Source organism: Podarcis pityusensis, assembly GCF_964106645.2.
Source record: "Podarcis pityusensis genome assembly, chromosome: 6".
Taxonomy (NCBI): domain Eukaryota; kingdom Metazoa; phylum Chordata; class Lepidosauria; order Squamata; family Lacertidae; genus Podarcis; species Podarcis pityusensis.
In genome coordinates, this window is record NC_138030.1 from 96,265,623 (window position 1) to 96,291,791 (window position 26,169).

Here is a 26,169-nt window from a genome sequence, read left to right on the forward strand (position 1 = left end):
CAATTATTCTGTCCGTGGTGTTCCTTCTGTCCTTGTTAAATGTTATGTCTATCTTTCCCCCGGTTGTTGCTGTTACACATCATGCCTTAGGCAGAGCTGATATCTCATTGTTGTTCCAGAAATTTCTCCTTCGCTCTGTCCTGTGCTTCATTGTTTTGCAACTTTAACAACAGTTGCAAAAGTCACTCTGTCCCAATAAATAATTTGTTTTCACCATTTTTCCTCTCAGCCTTGGAAGAAGAGTGGTCTGTCGAACTGCAGATGACTCAGTAAGGAACCTTATCAGTTCCTTGGCAAGTTCACAGACTCCTTTCATCCTTCCGCCCAACTGAAGATAAATGAGCAGTTATACTTCCAATTAAATTAAATTCCAAGTCTTCTTAGCGTTATTCAGTTAACTCAGTAAATAATAAAGGATGGAGAAGAGTCAGCTGTAAGTTTCCATTGTAAATGTTTTGCATAATAGAGCTTCCCTCCTTTCCCTCCTTTGTTTACACACACGGTTCTGTTTAACGTTATATTCCATATCTACAATCCAATTTCTTTCATCCTCGCTTGTACAAATATAAATTGAAGTAGCATTCAGAGGAGGGTTGCCAAATCATAAATGTAGAGAAGAAAGCTTTAAATAAAGAAACCATAGGCCCCCCCTTCTCCCACACCATCTTTTATACCACATGAAGTCTTCTCTCAAGTTCAAACCTTAAATTATGCTCTAAGTAACAGGAGAACCTCTGCTTCTTAATGGCGGCGTTGGAGGGTTTTCGGCAGGCGAAGTGCTTTTGCACTCAGTGCCTCCCTGCCTCCCGCATTCCAAGCTGGAGCAAGAGCCAGGTACCGAGACTGACTGTGAGTGAAGGTCATTCCCCCCTGTCCTTGGGGGGAATTTGCAAAGATAACTACCCTCAATCATCCTTGTTTTTCCTTCGCCAATAATCTCCTGCTGTCGGGGGAGCTGCCTCCATTAATGCAGAGCGGAACCAGACGGATTAAGCAATGGCATGGACAAACCCTGTGATTCATCACTGAGCAATCTGCCTGCACACAACCTGCAAGTATTACTGTTCCTAACCCAGAAAAATGTGAGTACAGAATCCAGCAGGTAGGCAGTTGCAGAATAGTCTTCTCCAATAACAGATGCTGCACTAACCCAGAACACCTGGCTCAACTGGTAATCACATGGAGGCAACAGAATGGACCTGTGGACTACCAATTGCCACTCCCTCTCCTCCCCACAAAAGGAGGTCAGCCCATTAGCAGCAGCACTTAAATTATCCTAAAACAAAGTCTGGAAACAAATTCACCTAGCTCTTAAATGGGACCAATGGAATCAGATACACGATCTATTACCTCCGAAAAGTACTCCAGTCATCCAGAGTTGTGGAGTACCTTGTCAACAATGTGCTGAAGACACGCAGCCCCAACTCTTTGCATCTGACGGGGTGGCAGTGGATCATAGAATCATAGAATCATAGAGTTGGAAGAGACCACAAGGGCCATTGAGTCCAACCCCCTGCCAAGCAGGAAACACCATCAGAGCACTCCTGACATATGGTTGTCAAGCCTCTGCTTAAAGACCTCCAAAGAAGGAGACTCCACCACACTCCTTGGCAGCAAATTCCACTGCCGAACAGCTCTTACTGTCAGTAAGAGGTTCCTAAGGTTTAGGTGGAATCTTCTTTCTTGTAGTTTGGATCCATTGCTCCGTGTCCGCTTCTCTGGAGCAGCAGAAAACAACCTTTGTGCTGGACCAATGTCTTGCCTCCGCAGTGGACTAAGTGAAACAAAGCAGACCCTGCAACCATCCCCTGAGGGTGGCAACATGGGAATGGGCCTTTTCTGTGGTGACTTCCTGCTTGTGAAATGCTCCCCCCAGGGAGGCTTGCCTCGCATTTTCACAACGTATATTTCGGTGCCAGGTGAAAATGCTCCTATTCTCCCGCCCTTTGGCTAATTAAGCAATCTTTGGCTGGGGGGGTAGTGTTTTGTTTGTTATTATACTATGTATTTTTGTGTTTTTATACAGTGAACCGACCTGTGATCCTTGGATGAAGGGTGGTATATAAATTTAAAAAATAAATAAAAGCCTTCTCATAGTTCAGGGCACCAAATTTTGGGTTCACATAGGGCACCGCTGAAATTTAAAAGACCAAAGTCCGGCTCTGCAGGGTGCTGGGGCTCTCCACAAGCTGCCCATGGGCGGGCTAAGCAAAATGCAGTATGTGAAACAAAATGCACTATAAAATATAGGAAACGTATAGTCCCGTTAATCGCTAAACTTAGAGCTATGTCAATCATTAACAAATCAGAAGCAGAGGGCTACCACAGGCAAATTACATTTGGAAACTCTGGATGAGCCCCAAGGTGACTCCTGCAAGCAGCCACTAGAAGACACTCAAGGACAATAATAGTAATTAAAAAGTAGCAAACCATTCTTTAATGGGGGGGGGGGGTTTGAAAAAAGAGAGGTTTATGAAGGAAGGTTGCAGCATTTGGGACTTTTTAGTTTAGAGAACATTGGATAGTTTGGAAATTTGACCATGAATGCACTCAGGCAAAACTTATACTCAGGGAATGCTTTAAGGTCTTCCAGCAAAATCCTAACCCTATCACTAAATTGGAGTTACAACTTAAAAAAAAGAACTACAAAGAGTTATTAAAAACCAAAAAAAGAACCGCAGACTCTCTCATCTGGCAGGCCCTCATAAAAGCGTCAATAGAAGAAGACAATTCCAACTTCTGGAAAATTATCTCCAGTCAAACCAAAGCTCCTAATGAGGGCACAATAATCCCTGCAAATTCATGGGAAGAGCACTATAAAGTGCTGTTTAGGGAACATCGTCCTTCTGCGCCGCTTAACATCCCCTTAGATAATGATACACCATGGCCCCCAACATCTGAAACTGAAATCACTTCGCTAATTCTACAAATGAAATCTGGCAAAGCCCCAGGAAGTGATTTCATTGTCGCTGAACTTCTGAAAGCGCAAATAAACTGGTGGGCCCCGGTCCTTGCAAATCTATTTTCATATATAGATAAGACAACTGAAATCCCTAAAGATTGGGGACTAGCTATAATTGTTCCCATATTTAAAAAGGGCAACCCCTCTGATCCATCTAATTATAGACCAATTAGTCTCCTGAATGTGATCTGTAAACTTTATACAAAACATCTATGCCTAAAATTATGGGAATGGTTAGATCATAATAACTTGCTAGAAATTGAACAAGCAGGGTTTACATCCGGACGTTCCACCATTGATCACTGCTTAGTGTTAGATTACTTTGTCTATAAGTATGCGAAATATTGGAAAAAGTCATTATATGCGGCCTTTGTGGACCTAAAGGCAGCATTTGATTCTGTATCCAGGAGCAGGCTCTGGGCCAAATTGGCCAATATGGGTATTAACAGAAGGTTATTACTTCTGATGATTAAGCTTCATGAGAACAATACCCTCCAGATAAGACTTGCACAGGACGGCAGACTCTCTAGAGAAATCCCAGTCCAAAGAGGAGTTAGACAAGGATGCCTATTAGCCCCATTCCTATTTAACATCTATGTTAACTCCCTGGTCACATGCTGCCGTGAAATTGAAACCCACCCCCCTGTGTTCTCTAATGGCAGAAAAGTACCAATTTTAATGTATGCGGATGACGCTGTTCTTCTCTCTCAAACCACAGTGGGTCTGAAACGTGCCTTAGGAAAGTTTAGTGACCAATGTAACACTGAACTGTTAACAATTAACTTTGCCAAAACCAAAATTGTACATTTTAACCGCTCCTTCAGGAAGGATAATTGGAGCGTAAAGGGAAACGCCATTGAACAGACTAAGACCTTCCAATACTTAGGCATTACTTTCTCTTATAATGCCAAATTCTCAACACACTTGACCACATCAGCTATATCAGCAGAAAGAAGTGCAAATGCTATCCTTAGATTATTCAGAAGGAAAGGAGCTGGCTTCCTCCCGATGGCCCTAACAGTCTTTCAGGCAAAATCTTTAGCCCAACTTCTATATGGCTCTCAAATTAGCCCCTCTGCCAACCTTAAGACCCTTGAAACAGTACAATCTAAATTCTTAAGATCATTATTTGCTACCCCTAAGTGTACACCTAATGCAGTCTTAAGGCAAGAGGCAGGACTGCCCAGAGTGGAATTAAAAGTCTGGGAACAAGCAATATCCCTCTGGCTGAAAATCCATTACAATCCTAAGGGTCTATTACCTTGCTTCCTGGCCGCAGTTCCCTATCCTCCTTGGCTTATGCAAATAACTAACAAGATCAAACAAATTGGCCTAAACCCTGAAAATCTTTTTATTGGAACTCTGAACAAGGCAAAAGCTACTATCACTCGGAGACTTTATGATATCGAATTACAACAAGAAGGCGCCCTACTCCCAGAGACGTATAGATGTTTAAAAGCTTGGCCCAATTTTGCAGCTGCCCCTTACTTAACTAACATCACTAACGAAGCCTATAGATGGGCTTTCTCTAGAGCCCGCTTTGAGACAATGCCCTCAGCAGTGCTGTACGGCAAATTCACGCGGGTTCCAATGCATGCGCGTCTCTGCCCTTGTATGTCTAATAAGGTAGAATCTGTCACACACATTCTTCTATCTTGCGAATTCTATAGTGAAGAACGAGTTCAACTTATTTTACCGCTTCTATCAAAATTTATACCCCTTCAATATTATTTGGAATCCTCCCCTGAAATTCTTCGAAAATACCTCCTGGAAGATTCCTCAAGCTCAATATCATATGAGGTGGCTAAATTTTGCACTTTAGTAATTAAGAAGCGTAAATCTCTTCTGTTGAATGGCACACTGCGAAGTTCCCTTGTGTAACCTTTTTTCTTTTCTGAAGTTGTTGCTGATTTCTTGTTGTCTGATCTTGTGGTGTTTAGTGTCACTGGCTTTGGCCGCAATAAACTTGAAAGAAGAAAAGAAAGATAGTTTGGAAAAAGTGGAAAGAAAAGTGTTTTTCTCTCTGTCTCCTAACACTAGAACTCCCGCACATCCAGCGAAGGATTCAGGATGGATAAAGGAAAGTCCTTCTTCATACAGCATTCAAAAACCAAAACACTCGCTTCCGGTTTTTGATCGTTCGGGAGCCAGAACGTTCGACTCCCAAGGCGTTCGGGAGCCGAGGTATGACTGTAATGATAATTGCATCCTGCCCCATATGTCTATGTCTTTATTGATTTCTTTCCATGTTCTCCCGTAGTTATCTTTATAGATGTTACGATTATTTACTGATAGCCACACTCCTAAGTACTTCACATTCTTCTATATTTTCCAGCCAGTAATTTCCCTTAATTTGTTTTTGGCTTGATTATCCATATTCTTAACTGACATTTTGGTTTTATCTTTATATATTTTTCTGTGTTTTCATTGTCCATCATTTCCCCACTTCTCATTTAAAAATGTGCATAGGGAGTCAGGGGGTCGTTGTGTCTTTGAATTCTGTGTAGTGCCCACTTCGATCAGCAGAATTAGCACCACTAATTAGTGCCACATCAGACCCGTTTCCCATTTGTAAGGACTCCATCGTTGAGTGTGGCAACGCTTTGGAGCCCCTGCCTACTGAGATCAAAGAGGCACCTTCACCGTCCTCTTTTCGGCGCCTGCTAAAAGCGTTCCTGATTAGACAAGCCTACCCAGGTGCACAGAAAGTTGAGGTAATTTTAATTATTTTGGTATGTTAACTTTTGTATCTTTTCAAGTATATGTGCGAATTTTTATTGACTTTACTGTTTTATCTCTTGTGAACCACTTTGAGGGTGTGTTTTTTTATAATCAAGTGGTGTATAAATTTTATTAAATAAATACATAGGGTGGAGCAAGGGCTGCAGGTGCATATGCAGCCTGGCTCATTGCTGTACAGCACTTGGAATTATATTAATTAAACAATTCAGTTGCTGGAATGATGCTAATAAAATTGCAAGTGTTATTTCTGACAGTGCTGATTGGGAGAAAGGCGAGGGAAGGTGTGAATGGCTCCTGGCCTTTATTGACTTCAAGCAGCTGCTGCAACACTAAGCAAGTTGCATTACGATGCATTCATAAGAGGGTCTGCTGCGCAACAGAATGAGTAGCATGATCTTTTTTCTATACTTGGTTCTTTAAGTCCTCCCAATGGGCCTGCTTAATGGACCCCTTTATCTCCTGGAACTGATCTGGAAAAGGTAAAGAAAGGCAAATAGCAATATATACCTGGTATGGAGCAGAAGAAGCAGCCCAGGTCCCTGGGGGCAAAGGAAGAGGCCCAGGAGCAGGAGACGGGTTTGTGATCCACTCAGTTAGAAGCAAAGCTAGCATACAATTATGAATTAGCTTTTCTGGTCTTAAAGCATTTAAGCCTCTGCTACCTTTTCACGGCGTTTCCGTGCGCTGCTCTGGTTCGCCATGCTCTGGTTAGTCATGCTGGCCACATGACCCGGAAGCTGGACGCTGGCTCCCTCGGCCAATAAAGCGAGATGAGCGCCGCAACCCCAGAGCCGGTCACTACTGGACCTAACGGTCAGGGGTCCCTTTACCTTACCTTTTCACTGGGTCTTAGATTCTATTACTTTATTCCAAGATATTGTCTACATTCACAGTCTCTATCAGTTCTTGATCCTGAGTCATCATCAATAAATATAAAGTAACTGCTTGTGCTGATTTCTGAGGCTTGCATTGCTAACCTACACATGCTTTTAAGGAATGAGATCCCACTGAGATGAATAGGTCTATATGTGTATTTCTATGTGTGTGTGATTATACCACTTTATTCTAGGGAAGCCTATGCATTTTACTTTTCTGAAGAGGGCCTTGGGGATCTCCAGTGGGAATTTGCAGCACCCCATCAAAATGCAGCTGGCACTATCATTGTTTTGGGCACCAGGCTCAGGGATTTTAGCTACTCAGGCCTTTGGTAGTTAAATTGACCTCTACTGTGGTGTTCCTACTTAAATGGGGTGGGGTAGGATTTGTCTTTCTTATTGTGGCATTGGATGAACATTTTAGGAATCTTGTATTGTACATTGCTTTGATTGATTTTATGTGTCTGTATTCTATCTTTTTTGTACAAAGCCATTAACAAATGTAAACAATAACAATGCTGGGAAGAGCATTATGGTGCCCCTGGCCCGATGTTTTTGAGTCAGGGATTATGAGAGTTGTAAGCCAACAACTTCTGGAGGGTAACACATTGACTATCCTTGATGTAATGGTTCCATACAATTCAGTGAAAATAATTTAAATCACCTTTGAATTATTTTGCCCTGCTCGCAGTGTGGAACATACATTCTGGCGTCTTCATTTAACCTGTTATGAATGCTGGATTTCCCTCTTTTTCCATAGGGAGGACAGCTGCAGACAACAGGCAAAGGCTGTCAGGCTTACACGATGGAGATGCAAGTGAATTCAGAGCCTGCAAACGATGCCTGCAACTTCAGAGAAGATAATTTCAGCGATTCCAGGTGTATTTCTAATTGGATGGATGATAATAAATCCAGCCCCCTGCTAGAAGCAGAGTGAGACTATTTGCCTCCCTCAGGTCTGGTGCGCTTTCAGAGAGGGCGCTTCTCCCTCTGGCACCACATGGTGAACAAGTGGAAAGTTCTTTGGCAGCACCTTTAGAAGAGTTAACCTACGGCTGACAGCGGGAGTTAGTCGCTCCTGGTGTCTACATTCTTGCTGGTTCTAGCTACAATCTGCATTATGAAGGTAAGAGTCTTGTGCTCCAGATTTCTGAGCTTCAAAGAATCTTCAGGGTCCAAGTGAGGAAGAGGAGACTTTCATCATCTGAAATATACTCAGAGTCACAAAGTGATTTCATGCTCTTTATTCAGCTCATAGTAGTGAGGAGGAATGAATGAAAGTCCCCTCAAAGTATCTGCTTTATATACATTATTAACACAATGGGCTGCACATGATGGGCTAATTCCGGAATTCAACTGTAAGCCAATCAGGTTGTGGATTCGCTTCTATCTGGAGAATGATTGGGTGGTTCCTGCCAACCAGTCATACTGCTGCATTGTTCTAGGACCAATCAGACTGCTGCATTCTGAATCCTATTGTTCTAGGACCAATCAGACTGCTGAGGTTTGGATCCTATTCAACTCAGTACATAACATCATCCTTGTTGGCTCATGTCTTGATGAGAACCTGCTACCCCAGCAAGGCAAAGCCTTGCCTTTCCAGTCCAAGAAGTGTGGCAAATCTTTCCAAAATCTCACTAGGAATCGGGACCCAGGGAGCTACAGGCAATTTGGAATTCACACTCATGTCCCCTTTGTGGCAAAAAGTTTTTCCGTGTGGCTAACTTGCAAGGTCAGAAGGTCAGCGGTTCAAATCCCCGCGATGGGGTGAGCTCCCATTGCTCGGTCCCTGCTCCTGCCAACCTAGCAGTTTGAAAGCACCTCAAAGTGCAAGTAGATAAATAGGTACCACTCTGGTGGGAAGATAAATGGCGTTTCCATGTACTGCTCTGGTTCACCAGAAGCGGCTTAGTCATGCTGGCCACATGACCCGGAAGCTGTACGCCGGCTCCCTCGGCCAATAAAGTGAGATGAGTGCCGCAACCTGAGGTCACGACTGGACCTAATGGTCAGGGGTCCCTTTACTTTTAAACTTGCAAGTGCATAGATTGACCCATTCCACAGAGAGGCCACAAAAGTGCCCAGTATGCAGTAAAGGCTTCTTCTGCACTGCTGATGTTTGGCGGCATTTCTACAGCTTGCACAAGATCAAGCGCTCCAGTGTTGTTTTGGGAAGTGCTGATACAAGGAATCAGTGGTCTGGATAGTAGCTGGCATCCTGAGCAGGCAGGCTATGCTGCCAAAGGCCCTGGATACTGGGGGGAAACCCTATTCTTGCCCCTACTACAGCCTGTCCTTTGCAGAATCGGAAACTTTGAAGAGGCATGAACGGATTCATCAAGTTGTCCAAACAAAGCATTCATCATGCTGAGTTTATCACTGTTTTAACTGCCTACAGCACGGGTAGGCAAACTAAGGCCCGGGGGCCGGATCTGGCCCAATCGCCTTCTCAATCCAGCTCACAGACGGTCCGGGAATCAGCGTGTTTTTACAGGAGTAGAATGTGTGCTTTTATTTAAAATGCATCTCTGGGTTATTTGTGGTGCATGGGAATTCGTTCACCCCCCCAAAAAAAATAGTCCGGCACCCCACAAGGTCTGAGGGACAGTGGACCGGCCCCCTACTGAAAAAGTCTGCTGACCCCTGGCCTAGAGATCTGGAGCTCTAATCTGGAAGAATATGAAAATGGTATTGGTATTGTCAGTCAAGTATAATTCCAAGTTTGCTAGGAATTGAAAATGCTGGTTTTACTGGTTTTTTCATTGCTCCCCTCTCCAGCTGTGGCACCTACCCCCACCCAATATGTTTTTATATTGTTGTAAGCTGCTGTGATATGCTTTTACAATACAGTGCGCGCACGTTCTCTCTCTCTCTCTCTCTCTCTCTCTCTCTCTCTCTCTCTGTGTGTGTAATAAAGGGATGCCACGGCATATAGAAAGAGTCTGGTGGTTCTGTTCCTTGTATATATTTCAAATCATGGTAGTTGTCTCCACTACAGCTACAGTCTGTAAAGATTTGTGCCATCTAGCCAATGTATGATCTTGGGATGTTTTCCAGTGAGTTAATGATAACCAGGCAAGCTGCTATAGTCATAGTAAAAAGTAGTTCTGTTTATAATATGTTAGATTTTTTGTCATCAAAAAAATTCAGCAACATTAGTTTTGGGCAACAGCTAATAATTTATTTATAAATGTTAATCATTTCTTCCCCCACCCTCAACTTTTTATTCCCATTTTACAGCTGTGTTACATAACCAACAGCAAAAAACCCACAATTCCCCACTCTGGAGATACCCTCATTTGTGATAATAGCAATTCCCACACAAGAAAGACAGTCATTTCTATAAATTGTTTTCATGAAATCCATATGTTAGTATAAACCCCAGGGCAGCTTTTTTCAACCTCGGGTCCCCAGACGTTGTTGGACTATAATTCCCATCATCGTCAGCCAGCCTGGCCAGTAATTGGGGTGATGGGAGTTGTAGTTGAATTACATCTGCGGTCCCAGGGGTGAGAAAGGCTGGCCCAGGGACTGGTCCTCGACTTTCTGGTACATTTGTAAAAGACATGTCAATCATTTATGCCAAGATTAAACTCCAGAAATTATTAAATGAATGTACAATGCTACAGTTAATGATAGTACGTGCCAGTTTCCCCACAAACTCTCCAGCAGGTGGGCAAAAACATTTTTGATATCTGTAATGGAGTTTGATGTCCTTCAATGGGCACAGTCCTTCAATGGCTGCGCTCGTTTCTCTCTGGTCGGGGACAGAGGGTGGCGCTTGGGGGGGAATTGTCATCGCTCCACTCCTTGGTGTGTGGAGTGCCTCAGGGTGCGATACTCTCCCCGATGCTTTTTAACATCTTTATGCGCCCCCTCGCCCAGCTTGTCCGGAGTTTTGGGCTGGGTTGCCATCAGTATGCCGATGACACCCAACTCTATCTGTTGATGGATGGCCATCCTGACTCGGCCCCAGACACACTGACCAGATGTTTGGAAGCTGTGGCTGGATGGTTATGTGGAAGCCGGTTGAAGTTAAATCCTTCGAAGACAGAGGTCCTCTGGCTGGGACGGGACGATATGGGATTGGGGGGGCAACTCCCATCTCTTGTGGGGGTGCAATTAGTGCCAGCACCGTCCGTTAAGAGTTTGGGTGTAATCTTCGATACCTCCCTCTCTATGGAGGCGCAGATTACAGCTATAACAAAGGCGGCATTTTTTCATCTCCGCCAAGCTAAGCAGTTGGCCCCTTATCTCTCTCGCCCTGACTTAGCCACTGTGATCCACGCGACGGTCACCTCCAGACTGGATTATTGTAACTCGCTCTACGTGGGGCTGCCCTTGAGACTGACCCAGAAACTCCAGCGGGTGCAGAATGCCGTGGCAAGAGTCCTTACGGGGTCCTCGCCGCGGGATCACATTCACCCAGTGCTATACATTCACCCAGCTGCACTGGCTCCTGGTGGAGTACAGGATCAGGTTTAAGGTGCTGGTTTTAACCTTTAAAGCCCTATACGGCCTAGGACCCTCGTACCTACGGGACCGCCTCTCCTGGTATGCCCCACAGAGGAACCTATGGTCTGCAAATAAAAACATCCTGAAGGTCCCAGGCCTCAGAGAGGTTAGGCTGGCCTCAACTAGAGCCAGGGCTTTCTCGGCTGCGGCTCCAATCTGGTGGAACGCTCTGTCACAAGAGACTAGGGCCCTGCGGGACCTGACATCTTTCCACAGGGCCTGCAAGACAGAGTTGTTCCACCAGGCCTTTGGTCAGGGCCCAGCCTGACTCCCTCCTCTGGCAACCTGCACAGAACTTTGCTTAACGGTTGCCATTAATTTGATTTTAATTAATTTTTATAATGAAATCTTTTAGAATGTTGGATTATTTGATTGTTTGATTATTTGATTGTTGTTAGCCGCCCTGAGCCTGGCTTTGGCTGGGGAGGGCGGGATATAAATAAATTTTATTATTATTATTATTATTATTATCCCAGAGCTACAAATTCTCAGAGTTGCCTGAGAAGAGGGATTGATTGTGAAACCCTTTTGGGAATTGTAGCTCTGTGGGGGGAGCAAGCAGGGTCAGCCTAACAACTTCCAGGACCCTTAACTACACTTACACTATACTTACAAAGAACTCACATTTTTGCAGTGAATAATGTAATTGTTTTAAACCTAAAATAAACACACTAATAGATGCTAATTCTTCACCATCTCTATCAGTTTCAGAAAGTAACAGCAGGTGGCAGTGTTGTAACACCAAATGGCCAGAAATCCTAATGGATAAAAATAAAGTAGGAATCCATGTGAGATGGGCACATTGCAGGCACATCCATGCAAACCAGCTTAGTAGTGCATTCTTCTCGGTGCCTCCTTTAGCAACATCTGCACAGGCTGGCCAGAGAAAGAAGGTCCTGGTTTATATGGACATCGAGTTCCTACTTTACATCTAAAGCAATGCACCGTCATAATTTAAAGGTTTGTCATGCCATAAACATCAGTCTAGTCCAGAATTCTCAGCCTGTTGCCAGGATCAACAGCCAGAAGTCTTTATCTCACCTACCCAAGGTGATTTTACCTGAAGAAGTCAGGCTAGAATCTTCACTGTTAGGCACAGATCAATACAGTATTTTTGAGCAAAGCAGCCATTGAATGCCTATGTGGGGGGGGGGGGGGCATAGGGAGAGAAGAGGGGTGTGCTATTATTATTTGTGTCTGTTGCAAGCTAAATATTCCTTAACCAGCTTATATAACCACCATGTTACCTAGCTCTTTGACTAAAGAGCACAGCTGTGTGTGTTCTGTACGTTAAAAACAATTTCCCTTGTTTTGCATTTTTTTTTACTCCTCCTGTGTAATTTGGAGTGTGCTTCTTGTCACAGGGAGGGGCACCCTCAACCACTGAGTATCTGGCACCTAAGATTTCAGAAAGCATTTTCTGCACACTTTCAAGCAAGTAGCACTCTGTAAGGGCTAGAAACTTGCTTTTAATTTTTTTTTAAGGCAAACCTTGAGATCTCCCGGGAAATGTTAATCCTGTGCCCTTCAACACATTCCATAGTTTTTTTGTGCTCTGGGTATGGTATAGACACAGCCTTGAGGACTGGGGGAGGGGCAGGGAGAAGATGCAGGTACAGCCACACACATGCAGTGCTAGGGGAGCAACCCCAGCACTTGCAGCATAATCCTGTATGTGTATCTCTGTGCAAAGAAGTAAGCTGCACGGTGTTCATTGGGCCTTCCTCCCAGAAAAGTGTGCACAGGTTGCAGCCAGTCTCTGCCAGTTTGCAGATATTACTCTTGTGGCTGGCTGGTGACCTGAGTGATCATTGGGAGAGCTGGCCACTTTAAATGCAGGTGTATGAAGAGCTGACTTGGAAAATTGCTGCCTCTGTTGTCCAGAAGGACTTTGTGTGCTTGGATCCCTTTATCTGATCCCCTACTCCACCCGCCCACACCTTTTATGTAATGGTTCTATTGTGTCTTTTATCAGGCTATGTTGCTGAGCTGATGGAATTAAGAAAGAGAAGACTTGAGGAAGACACAGCTGTTCTTCAGTGGCATTCTTCAGCTGAGAGTCAGGGAGGAAGGGGTATGCGCGTGTTGAAGATTTCCCTGCAAATACTGTGACCAAATAGGTTTATAGCTCTTCTTATCTTCTCACTCTTTCCTTCACCCAGATAAACACACCTCCATCCAGCTGGGCCAGTAATGTGCTTTGTCAGCAATGGCAATTCATTTTATCACTGGGAAAACTAACAACCACAAATCTCTGCGTACTTCACAGGCTTCTCTCTTAGGATCAAAGCCCCATCTATGCTGTTTAAAATAGTACCATGCTTACTTAAACAGCCATGGCTTCCAGCAAGGAATTCTGAAAGCTGTGGTTTGTTAAGGGTGCTGAGAGATCTGAGGAGACCCCTGTTCTCAGAGAGCTACGGTTCCCAGAGCGGTTTAGCAATCATTCTAATTCCTCTTCACAGGGAGCTCTGAGAATTGTAGCTCTGTGAGAGGAATCGGGGGGCCTCATAGTCCAACCCCCTGCAAGGTAGAAATCTCAGCTAAAGCATCTGGGACAGAGGGCCACCCAACCTCTGCTTGAAAACCTCCAAGGAAGGAGAGTCCACCACCTCCCAAGGGAGACTGTTCTACCTCATAACAACGCTCAGCACCCTTAACAAACTCCAGTTCCCAGAATTATTTGGGGGAAGCCAGGACTATTTAAAGTGGTGTCGTAGTGCATTAAATGTATGGTGTGAACATGGCACTGTTCTAGGATTCTAGGGGAGACACTCTGCAATTCAAGGATAACGAATAAGCAAATAAATCACATACATCTTTGCAGGTCTAACAGTTGTTTAAGGTACAACGAGTGTTTTTTACAGAAATACTGGCCATGTGACGTACACACAGCCTGAGTTATGGGCCTGTTGCAATAGATCCATTGGTATCTGTTAAGTTGTGGGTGAACATATCAGACGACACAGCGATTCTTCAAACAGCTCTTGTTTATTCAGAGGCCAGAACAGAATAGAACTGAAGGGTTCAGCCAGCCTGCTTATATAGAGCTCCACTATAACGCAACAGTAACCATTTTCTGTAACTCTCCAATCAATGAACGTCACTTTCAATCCCTTATTTGCATATGTGGACCTGAACTGTCTACAGTATCCCCCTGCTGGCCCAGGGTGAGAACTTCAGTACATAATAGTACCCACTGTCTGTGGGCTTGGCTGCTGTCGTTTGGGGTGCTTCAGTGGTGAGAGGTTATGGCAACCCCCTCTTGCTGTTCAGGAGTTTTTGGGAGTAGAGGTGTTGGGAGATGATAGGCCAAACTGTTTCTTGGTTGGTCCAGGCTTCAAGGCCCTGTCCTGACCTCTGCTTGCCAATCTTGCATGCAGTGGTGCCTTTTCAACTGGAGAAAATGCACTAGATTATTTTTCCAGCTGTCTTATTCCAGTCATTTATAGTGGGTGATAGAAACTGGTTCACTGCCCTTTGGAGCGGGGGAGAAGTTTTTCTTTCTTTCTTGGAGACAAGCCAGTTTATAGTTTTCTTGCAAACTGGATTTCCCTGGTCTGTTCTTTGTGATGTCAGCACTTCAGAGTAGCAGCGAGTCAGCTCTGATCTCTTGCTCATTTGGACACAGTCCAAGATGATGGCACCATTCTTTATACTCCCAGCAGCAACCAGTTTGAGTTGGAAGTAGAGGAGGGGGATAGGATCAGATGAATATATATATATATATATATATATATATATATATATGTATGTGTCCTTGGAATTTTACTAAGCATGCCTTCCTGTTACCTAACTTTGGCCACCCAAACTTGAAAACTGTTTTCAAGCTGATAATGGTTTTTGCTGTACTAGTGACCTGCTGCTTTCCACCACACCGTACCATACACTGTAGCCTTTACATTTGCTTTTAAAATTCTAGAATTTTTTTTTTGCAGACTACCAAATGATACAAGGATAGACTGCTATGGGCTTCATTCTAGTACATACAGTTAGCCCTCAGCTTAAGTGGGGGTTACGCTCCGGGGATCGCGCCTAAAACCAAAATCACATACCGTCAAAACATATTGGGTGAAATGGAGGGTGGGATGGCCAAAGTCTTTTCCCCATGCCTGCCCCTTTTCTGCCCCACCCTTTAATTATTCAAAAATCTTTTTGCCAAGTGCGTAAAGCTGAATGCATGTACGTTGCAGGCTTACTGTATCCAGCCTTACATGTACTCTATGCTATAATAAGGAAACCTCTGCAAGCGTATTATTCATTTTAATTTATCCTGGCCATGCTAATCATGGGGAAGGGGGCGCAAGGAGCCTTGCAAGAAACTGAAGGGCCCCCACTGCCCCCCACTCTCAGCCCCTGACATCTTATTGAGCCACTGGTCTTGCCTTCCAATATTTCATCAGGGGTCCTCAGGCATATGTTCTCAGCCACAAGGGCTAGCCAGACACTGCTTTTAAAAAAAAATGAAGGGAAGTTGAGATTCTGCAGCTGAGGTTTTCTGTCATGTGCTGGTTCAGTTTTGTCATGGTTTCCTTGTAATGCCTTGCCTGTTTTTATGTTATGTCTCCAGCTCTTTATTTTTTTTGTAAGTCAGAGATTCCCCCCCCCCTTTTTGTATTGATTAACAAATTAGTTAAATAAATGAATCTCAAGGGGCTGAATTCTGCACCAAAATACCAGATTCCTTTTCCTTTGCTATCGTGAAATTGCTTCGCACATAGACAAACTGATCATTGATCCTATTAGTCATGTTTTATCATCTCTTTCACTCTAAACTTTTGGAAGAAAAAATAAGCTGTTCCAGAACTAAAATGCTTCATCTCTTTCTTTGTAAGAGCCTAATCTCCCTTCATCCAGAAAAGATATAGAAGATGGGTAGCAATTATTTTGTAAGAATTTCAGCAGCATATTCATGAGACGCAGCTGCTTGCTCGTGAGAATCAAGCTCTGTGATTAATATTCTGAAGAGGTAGAAGGCTAATTCATTTCAGTATAATTTTGCATTTGTAGCACTGAGCCTTTCCAACGTTGTACAAAACCATTTCTTTACCACACAGCAAGAGGTTATTTTCCTTAAAACATTCAAAGCATATGCTCTGAATGTGGAAATTTTGTTGGAGAATGAGTTTGCCTGCTATTGCAAATAAGGTAAAGGTAAAGGACTCCCGGACGGTTAAGTCCAGTCCGAGGTGACTATGGGGTGCAGCGCTCATCTCGCTTTCAGGCTGAGGGAACCAGCGTTTGTCCACAGGCAGCTTTCCGGGTCATGTGGCCAGCATGACTAAACCGCTTCTGGCGCAACAGGACACCATGACGGAAGCCAGAGCGCACGGAAACGCTGTTTACCTTCCCACTGCAGCAGTACCTATTTATCTACGCACACTGGTAGGCTTTTGAACTGCTAGGCTGGCAGGAGCTGGGGCAGAGCAATGGGAGCTCACTGCGTTGTGTGGATTCAAACTGCCAACCTTCCAGGCAGCAAGCCCCAGGGGCTCAGTGGTTTAGACCACAGTGCCACCCACTCCCATCGTTGCAGATAAACGATATGGTAGATTTTCTTTTGAAGAGGATGTGTGCTACACAGCTAGGTACAACCATTTGTCATTCTCCTATAGTTTAATCTTCATTTGTTTAAGACGTGTGTATGTGCACTGTGGTTTTGACAATTTGGCCTGTGTTAGAGGGTCTATAGCTCAGTGACAGAGAACAAGTCCTTCTGTAGCCGCTCCCCAAGAACCGGTTGCATGCTTTTCAGTTTTAGTTACTGCTGTTTCTCTTCCTGCCTGTCTCTCTTTTTCATCATTGTTGTGAAAAACACTACTTACTTTGATTCCTCTTTTACCTCTTCTGTGCATTGCCATCATTCACTACTTCCACAGGAACAAACAGACCTCTCTTTGAAAGGCGCTGCTGCTTCACAACTCATTTCTCCCGTGAAGGAGTAAGCAGTTTCCCAAACCACACAGATGATTGGCAGGGCTAAGATACAGTTCACACCCACACTTTAAAGCACTATCATTACAAGGTAAATGTACCCCTGACCGTTAGGTCCAGTCGTGGCCAACTCTGGGGTTGCGCTCTCATCTCGCTCTATAGGCCGAGGGAGCTGGTGTTTGTCCACAGACAGCTTCCAGGTCATGTGGGCAGCATGACTAAGCCGCTTCTGGCGAACCAGAGCAGCGCATGGAAATGCCATTTACCTTCCCGACGGAGCGGTACCTATTTATCTACTTGCACTTTGACGTGCTTTCGAACTGCTAGGTTGGCAGGAGCTGGGACCGAGCAACGGGAGCTCACCACATCGCAGGGATTCGAACCGCCGACCTTCTGATCGGCACGGCCTAGGCTCTGTGGTTTAGACCACAGCGCCACCCTGGTCCCTTTAAAGCACTATCATTAGACCACGCTAAAGAGACATGGCTTCCCGCAAAGAGTCCTGGGAACTGTAGTTTGTTAAGGGTGATGAGAGATCTAAGGAGGAACTCTGTTCCCCTCAGAGCTACAGAGTGGTTTAACAATTCTTTTCCCCAGGGAACTCTGGGAATTGTAGTTCAACATTGTTAGTTGAACACACAAAAAGACATTTTGTGCTTAAATGCTAATTATGACAATCAGGGCTTTTTTCCAGGCAGAACTCTCCAGAACTCAGTTTTGGTACCTCTCAGGTGGGTGTCTTTGACAATGAGGGAGGCGATAATTTTGAGTTCCAGCACCTCTTTTTCTAGAAAAATAGTACTGATGACGATCACAGACTTACTTCTGGTGTTGGTTTGAAGGAGGCGTAACCATTCTGGCCTGCTCTGAAAGCATTAGACTACCTTGAAATCCATGTTCCATAACAAGTGCAAGATGACCAATGCACTCCAACAGCTAAGTACAAGCTGCCTGGTCCTCTGGTGCGACGCACAATGAAGAGCTTCATCTTCCCTGTCGTTCTTCCTCTGATTTCCCCATGGGCTTTTCCCTCTGCCTCTCTCAGCCACTCTCCTGTTGCAGTTACATAAGCAGCCATTACTGCCTACCAAAAACAGACAATGACTGTCCCAACAAGGGTCCACCACCACGAAAGAGCTGCTCACTTTGAGACGCGGCTCTGTTCAGAACTTGGCTCCTGGCTCAGGGGAGCCTGTGCTAGACAAAGGAGGGGAAGTTTATACTTTCCCATGTTCAGTGGAATTGGGATGGGGTGGAGGGGAGGCAGCGATAGCCATGGTCATTGCTTGCTCTGTTAGATAGCAACTTTGTTTGCCAAGAAGGAGAGAATAACCGTTCTGCATCAGGGGATGTCAAAACTGGCCTTTGTTCAGGAGTTGGAAAGGTGAGAGGCAGAACATTCCCATTTGCTTTACGGCTCTCCCGCCCTCTTTGTCCAAAGGATGCTGCCTTTTACTGTTTCTGCCTCACTTACACCACAAGGTCTTGGCAAAAAAAGCTGTTTTTCCTATCAAAGCCAGCAGAGGTTGTCTCGTAGCTGTTGTCTGGCTGGTTGAAATGTATTTCCATCAACACTGCTGTGAAGTAAGAGGTTTGCTGCTATCACATATAATAGATGTACAGGTAAAGTAAGGGCACACGCTCTCAGACACACAGACACTATTGTGAGGGTATTTTAATGACACACACAAAAAGTGATCTGAAGCAGGGTATAATAATCTCTGATTTCTGAGTTTGTTCAGCCACTTTCATGCCCCTGGAGAATAGAAGGGGAGGAGGAAGACGACAGCAACGCAGGATTCCTGCACTCATGAACTCCTCTTATTGTTGATGTTTTTAGCGGGAGGGAAGGAACAGAAAACAAGCCTTGTTTCAAACATGAAGTCTCATGCTGAAGAATCTCTAGGCTATCGGATTATTTTTTTTAAGTCAGTGATGTAGCTAGGGCTGGATTTTGGGGTCCAAAGTCCAGAAAGCCTCCAAATGACCATCCATGGAGCCAGATGATGAAGACCCCCTCAGTACCTGTCTGGCACCTAGACTTGGCACATCAGGACCCGCCAGGGTCAGTGCTAATCACTGCTCTGTCATTTCTTACTTTTGAAAACGTTTTCTTGTCAGAATGCAGCAGGCTAGGCATGTACACAGTTGCAGATGCTGCTATTATTATTATTATTATTATTATTATTATTATTATACAATGTATTGCCCTTTTCTACAACAAAATGGTCCTTATTCCCAAGTGAATGTGTTTGGCATAAGGGCAGCAGAAGCAAACCCCGCATTACTCCTAGAGCTGTGATGGCACTAGGATTTTAAGTGAGATTTTAAGTGCAAAATGGCAGATCCTTAGAGTATGACTGGAAAACTGTTGTTGGCTGGTGGGGAGGTGGGGTGAATATGCTGTAAAATATCAGGACTATGGAAGCAGTTATAAAACATGGAGTGGGGGAAGAGAAGAAAAATGTTAGCTTGTTGTAGCTGGTGTCCATCTGTCTCAGGAGACAATGGAGGAGTGTGCCTTTGGGGATGAAGTCAAACTGTTGGAAGTGCCTGCTGTGGCTGCAGAGACTGATACAGGTGAGACATGTTTTGTTGCAGCCGGGGCAGATGAAGGCACTCGCTTGTGCTCATGCAGATGCACTGCGGCGTTTCTTTTCTTGGCGCTTCTCCCAGCGGTCATTCATCCTCTGGCCACTTCTGTGGCTACACAACCTGTCTTTCTCCCGTTACTACACTCTGCAACTGAAGGGTCTAAACTTACATAGCTGCACCACTGCAAAAAAATACAGCATTTTAAAATAGAGTCCAAAACATTTCCCTTTCTGCTGCTCTCTTCTGAATTAAATAAAAAGGAAGGGGAAGCCATAGATAATGATTTTGGTACTGCATTCAAAATCCCACTTTGCCCCAGTTTACAGCTGGAGCTTCCACTGGCTGGGCTGATTTCGCATTTCTGACGTCTCAGCAGAGCAAGTGAGGAGGCAGAAATGCTGTTTATCCCCTTGGAAAGAAATAGGTAGTCATCTGTTTTCTGTGCTGTATTCTGGACAGAATTTCCCCCCTTCTATTCACAAGCCAGAGAAAGGCTTTTGGAATGGTTTATATGCCTTATGATTGACTTGTGACTAGAGACATTTATAGATCCAGTTTGTTTCCTGCCCATTCTCTAAAGCATCCAAGATGGTTATCTTACCTCACAAGAGCTCTTTGAAGCAAACCAAGCTAACAGTGACTGACCTTCTGAACATCATGGCTAAGAAAGGATTTATTTGTTTAGAAAAAAATTCTATATCACTTTTTGGCTCTAACCCCCCCCCCCCCAGTTTAAGGCCCACACCACAGTGTGTGTGTGTGTGTGTGTGTGTGTGTGTGTGTGTAGAGAGAGAGAGAGAGCGTTTTATTTATTTTGCATGTTTCTATTGCCCACTTTGAATGTCTCCATTGGGAGAGGAAAATGTGGGTTACACGTTTTGTTATTCATGCAAATAAATTATTTCCACTGCATGAATATAATCTGAATGTAGTTTACTGTGCTAATGAGCTTTAAAAAAAGGATTTTATTATTTTTTATGTTTGTCAGGAGTTACATCAGAATATATGGCAGGAATAAATATTCAAAAAAATCCTTGAAGGCGATCTGGAACCCGCCAACGCCTACCACAGGAATGTCGTTTGTGGCGAGAGTCGAGTTGCCTTTTGGACACTCTGGGTACCAGTCTTTTGATGGTGCTCCAAGACATGATGGACAGGGCAGACCCGGTGTCGATCTCCATGTCACACAGAGCTCCTTCAATGAGCACAGCGACGTTCAGCTTGCATCGCGTAGGCGAGTCGGTTTGGCCAATTGTGGTTCCAGACGGGCGGTGGCAGTTGGTGAGAGCGAAACAGCTTTCCTTGGCGGACTGAAGTGAAGACTTGGACTTGCGAGTCGGTGGGGGGGGGGTGTCAGATGGAGCTGATCGGCAGACCTTAGCGATGTGGCCCCTTCTGGAACACTTCCGACAGATGGCGTCTCTGAATCAACACTTGGCACGGGAATGGTTGCCTCCGCAGCTGGCACATTCTGATTGGTCCTTGGACTTCTGTTTGAACTCCCCGCGCTCCCGCTTTGTCTGGTGAACGTCATCGTCTTCACTGGAGGATGCCTCATCATGGCTGGCCTCTTTGTGATGCACTGGAACTGGCTTCCTAGCAAGACGCGGGCTGCTGGCCTTGCGGATCTCCTGGGTTTCCGAGGCCGCGGCCGCCTCAGTGGCTTTTTGCAGCGTGAAGTCTGGCTTGGCAAGGAGACGCCGTTGCAGATGGATGTCCCAGACCCCGCAGACGATTTGATCCATCAGTGCATCGTCTAAGTCTCGGAGCTCGCAGTGCATTGCGGCCTGTTGGAGGGTGGCAGTGTAGTTGTTAATTGACTCCCCCTCTGCCTGGTTCTGGTGGTAGAACACATGGCAGGCAGCAATCTTGGATGGCTTTGGCGCATAGTGGTTGCGGAGCGTCTCTTGAATCGTGTCCCACAGCGCTGCCTGGACTGCTAGAGGCGCAACCAATGCTCGGGCCGTCTCAAACACCTCGGGCCCACAGAGGCAGAGGAATAGGCCCTGCTTACTCTCCTCTGACACTTCCGTCAGCTCGTTGGCTTGGAGGTAGCAGTCGAACCGAGCGAGGTAGGAGTCCCATGATTCAGAGGCTGGCGCAAATGGCAGTAGAGGCATGAGTGAAGCCATGGTTCTGATGCCGACGTGGAGGGCGATGGATGCAACACAGTGCTCTAGCCAGAACGGTCAGCTCTGAATTGGTTCTGTTCAGTGATTTCACTTGGTGTTTCAGCCCAGTGATTCAGCTCAGTTCAGAGGGTGGCCACATCTGGCTGTGCTCTGATGTCCATCAATCCCACCTTCGTCGCTAGTGTTAAGTTGTGGGTGAACATATCAGACGACACAGCGATTCTTCAAACAGCTCTTGTTTATTGACGTGCTTTCAAACTGCTAGGTTGGCAGGAGCAGGGACTGAGCAACGGGAGCTCACCCCGTCGCGGGGATATGAACCGCTGACCTGATCAGCAAGTCCTAGGCTCTGTGGTTTAGTTATAGTGGCAAAAGAAAGTTGCTCAATTAAAGAGCTTTTGGTGCACTTGTGTGGTGAGAAAAGTGAAGGGAAATTGCACTGGAAAGTGTCCCAATTTTCCAGGGAAGTCCCTGATTTAGAGAAGCCATCCCGGTTTCTGATTTGATCCCGGAATGTCCCACTTTTACTTAGGATGTCCCTATTTTCATTGGAGAAATGTTGGAGGGTATGGAGTTATCTGACACCCGAGCCATCTGAAGGCAATCTTGTGCAGGGAAGGTTTTTTACTGTTTAATGTTTTCTTATGTTTTTATATATGTTATATAGCTGCCTGGAGTGGCTGGGGCAACCCCGTAAGATGTGTGGGATATAAATAGTAAAATTATCATTATGGAATGGGACGTCCCTATTTTCATTGGAGAAATATTGGAGGGTATGGTATAATAGTGGCATTAGAGGTCGCATGGCTACAGAAACAAATCAGAATTAATACTCAATAAACAGCCATGCAATATAACCTCTGCACAAATTTTGTGCAGGCAAATCAGGATGAATGTTCAATAAACAGGTCATTTGGCAGACTTATTTGTGTGAGCTGTGTGTGTGGAATGGAAGTCTGCCCACAGAGCCAGCTTGCTATACTGCACAATTCAAGGCTGCCAAGCTTGATTTTTGTTCCAGGAAGTGAATATGGACACACTGGTCTGTTTAAGAGGAGAAAAATACATTCTGGATGTGGTTAGGAAAGTTTAGGTATGAGATATATGATAAATGATATTTAGGATTTTGTTAAAAAAAATTTGTGCTTCTAAGGAGCCAAAACAATGCTGTAATAATTTCTCCTGTTGCAGATTAACTCTTGTGCTGAGCACAAACTTCCTTATTTTTGGGTGAAAAAGAGAAACAAGTTCAGGCAAGGCACATTCCAAGATCTGTTCTAGACCAAACATGGACCTGACTCTAAGCAGAAGCCTTGATGCTTGAAACAACGATTTTTAATACACTTGATAATGTTCAGTAATGTAGTCAGGCCTCGTCAAACAGCATCAAGGGGCTGAATGGCTATTAAGCACCAATAACCAATGGATCAAATGGTTATCAAAGGGAGCACGCATTTCTACATGTTCTAATGGGTGTCTGGCCCATTAAAGGCCAAATGCCATTTTCATATTTGTATTACTTTCTGATTTAATTACTTTTTGCGCCATATAGTGCAACATAGTTCTTAATCCTAACTCTTTTTCTGAGCATTGTTAAGGATGAGGTAAAACTAAGCTTTTTGTGCCAGGCCTGGGCCTCTGTGTCTTGAGAGCCCAGATAATTTCATTGCCTACATCCAGAACAGCAGGAGTTTGGGAGCAAGGATAGAATCTGCTTGCTGACGTCAGGGACCCTGAGCCTCAAGGTTTATTTCTAGGAATGGCCCCCCGTGATGAGCCCAGCCGTCTGCAGCAGATCCAAAGGACAGGAAATACTGAGCAGCAGGTTGCTACAGAAGCAACAGGCAGAGCAGCCCCAGCATTCCTAATGCCTGAGCAAGTCTCTGATGGTCCCACTGAGGTCGCTGCCTTACCCCCCACCCCCAGTTTGAGAACCTAAGTAGTGAAGGCTGGGATACCACATCCACTTTGTTTTGTTTTTTTAAATATATCTTTATTAATTTAAAATAAATACATTTATGAAAAACAGGTGTACATACAAGTAAACAAACATACAACCAAACAAACAAATAACAGAAAAATCAAACAAACCACCACAATATAAGATATAAGAAGATTAATATAATTATCGTCATATATACTCCTGGAAGGGATGCTGGTGGCGCTGTGGGTTAAACCACAGAGCTAGGACTTGCCGATCAGAAGGTCGGCGGTTCGAATCCCCGTGATGGGGTGAGCGCCCATTGCTCAGTCCCTGCTCCTGCCAACCTAGCAGTTCAAAAGCATGTCAAAGTGCAAGTAGATAAATAGGTACCGCTCCGGGGGGAAGGTAAACGGTGTTTCCATGCGCTGCTCTGGTTCGCCAGAAGCGGCTTAGTCATGCTGGCCACATGACCCGGAAGCTGTATGCCGGCTTCCTCGGCCAGTAAAGCGAGATGAGCGCTGCAACCCCAGAGTCGGCCACGATTGGACCTAATGGTCAGGGGTCCCTTTACCTTTACCTTTATACTCCTGGTATTGAACACAATTATAAAATTTATAGAAAAGAAATTTAAAACTGACTTCCAATTAATCTCAAAGTACTTTGTCTATCCATTACTTTATACCGCACAGTTACATATTTCTTATATAATTTCTTTTTACCTCCCTACAAACTTATATTTATACAATACAGGGATCAGTCTAATATATATATGATAATATATATGAAGAACTTAAAAAATTATTTAAATTAACATTCAAAAAGAGGCCAGAAATATTTTTATTAAGCATTGTGCCAAAAGAAATAGGGAAACGGAAAAGAATATAGTTCATGTACGGAATAACGGCGGCCAGAATTTTAGTAGCAAGAAATTGGAAAAACACAACAATACCCAACATGGAAGATTGGAAAATCCTAATGGTAGAATATCTGCAGCTAGCGAAAGCGAAAGGAAGAGTAAGAGGCCAACCAAAACAAAAAGTCTATAAGGATTGGAGAATCTTTAAAGAATATTTAGAAAACTATGGAATAAAAGGAAATATCCTGGCAGAATTAGACTGATCCCTGTATTATATAAATATAAGTTTGTAGGGAGGTAAAATGGATACCATATGCATTTTGCTGCAGAACACTTTATGTCTTATTCCACTATGGGGTAAGGGTGAGGAAACTGCTGGGAGAAACCTTTTGATGCACCAGATATGGAGGCCAAAAGCATTCCTTACCTCCCCACACCTGACCCTCTGAACATGGCGACTGTAGATTTTGAATCTAGTTCACATGGCAAGTGGAAGCTGTAAATGGGCAGAGAAAGTGATGTGTCTAATGTTTGTTATCACAACTGTTCCTATTAGTCATAATGCGGATCTTCTTGTCCCTGCGATGAAAGAATGCTCTTGTGGTCAGGGTGAATGTCCCTTGATCCTCACTTTGGGGGAAGTGCGCGAACCAAACACACAATGGTTTATTTGAGTGGCTGCCTGTTCGTTGTGCAATTAATGCAAAATGTCCTCTTTGGCTTCAATAGAAGTTTAATTAATCCCATTTGGTGCTGGCCAGATGAAGGAATAAACCGGACAAGATGCTGGACCAGGAGGGAGGAAAGGGAAAATAAAAGGGCATTATTCTCACATGAGGTCTAGGGGAACTGACTGCAGAAATTCTCCTGGGATGATCCCATTTGTATACTAGCACAAAGTTGTTAGAGGACAATGGCATTCAGGCCAAAGTCAAGCACCTATAGGTTTCACATTGGTTTCAATGGGAGACAGTTAAGCATTTGAGTTAAATAATCTTCCCTTTTGAAATAAATGGGGCCCAAACATTATTTACTCTTAATTGGAGCATGCCCAGTCAGACAGAATAATAGAATTGTAGAGTTGGAAAGGCCCCAAGGGTCATCTAGTCCAACCCCCTACAGTGCAGGAATCTCAGCTGAAGCATTCATGAAACAGTTCAGTCTGTTCTGCTGTGATCAAGCCAAAGGTTACAAACGGATAGTGAGGGTTTATTGTACTTCTGCCAATCAAATATTTGAGAGAAGTCCATGAGTTGTTAATATCCCAGTGAAGAGTCATGAGTGATAAAGACATGGCCAGGCTATCTCACCCAGTGCTTTTATGCCTGTTTAACGGGGCTGTACAGAACCAGCCACCTAGGATAGGACGATGTGCTGTGCAAGCAGAGGAGCAGTACAAAATGTGGTGCTGCTTGCAAAATTCATGTGCAACTTTCTTGCTGTAACAGTTGCAAAGGTGTGTGGGCAATGAGTGGTGAAATCTCAGAAGGCAGAGATTAAATCTGAATAAACCTGCAACTCTGCACACTTAACTTAGGTTGTTGGACAGAAAGACAGACAGACAGACAGACAGACAGACAGACAGAAGATAGATAGATAGATAGATAGATAGATAGATAGATAGATGATAGAGT

General features: G+C 44.4%; 1 long non-coding RNA gene across 1 annotated transcript; it reads left to right on the top strand.

The window, feature by feature from the left end:
• The first annotated feature begins 11,569 nt into the window (after positions 1 to 11,569).
• On the top strand, positions 11,570 to 20,699 carry LOC308479188. Its single transcript, XR_013987539.1, has 3 exons — positions 11,570 to 12,054; positions 13,070 to 13,168; positions 20,612 to 20,699. It is a non-coding gene; the product is annotated as an uncharacterized lncRNA (long non-coding RNA).
• The last annotated feature ends 5,470 nt before the right edge of the window (positions 20,700 to 26,169 follow it).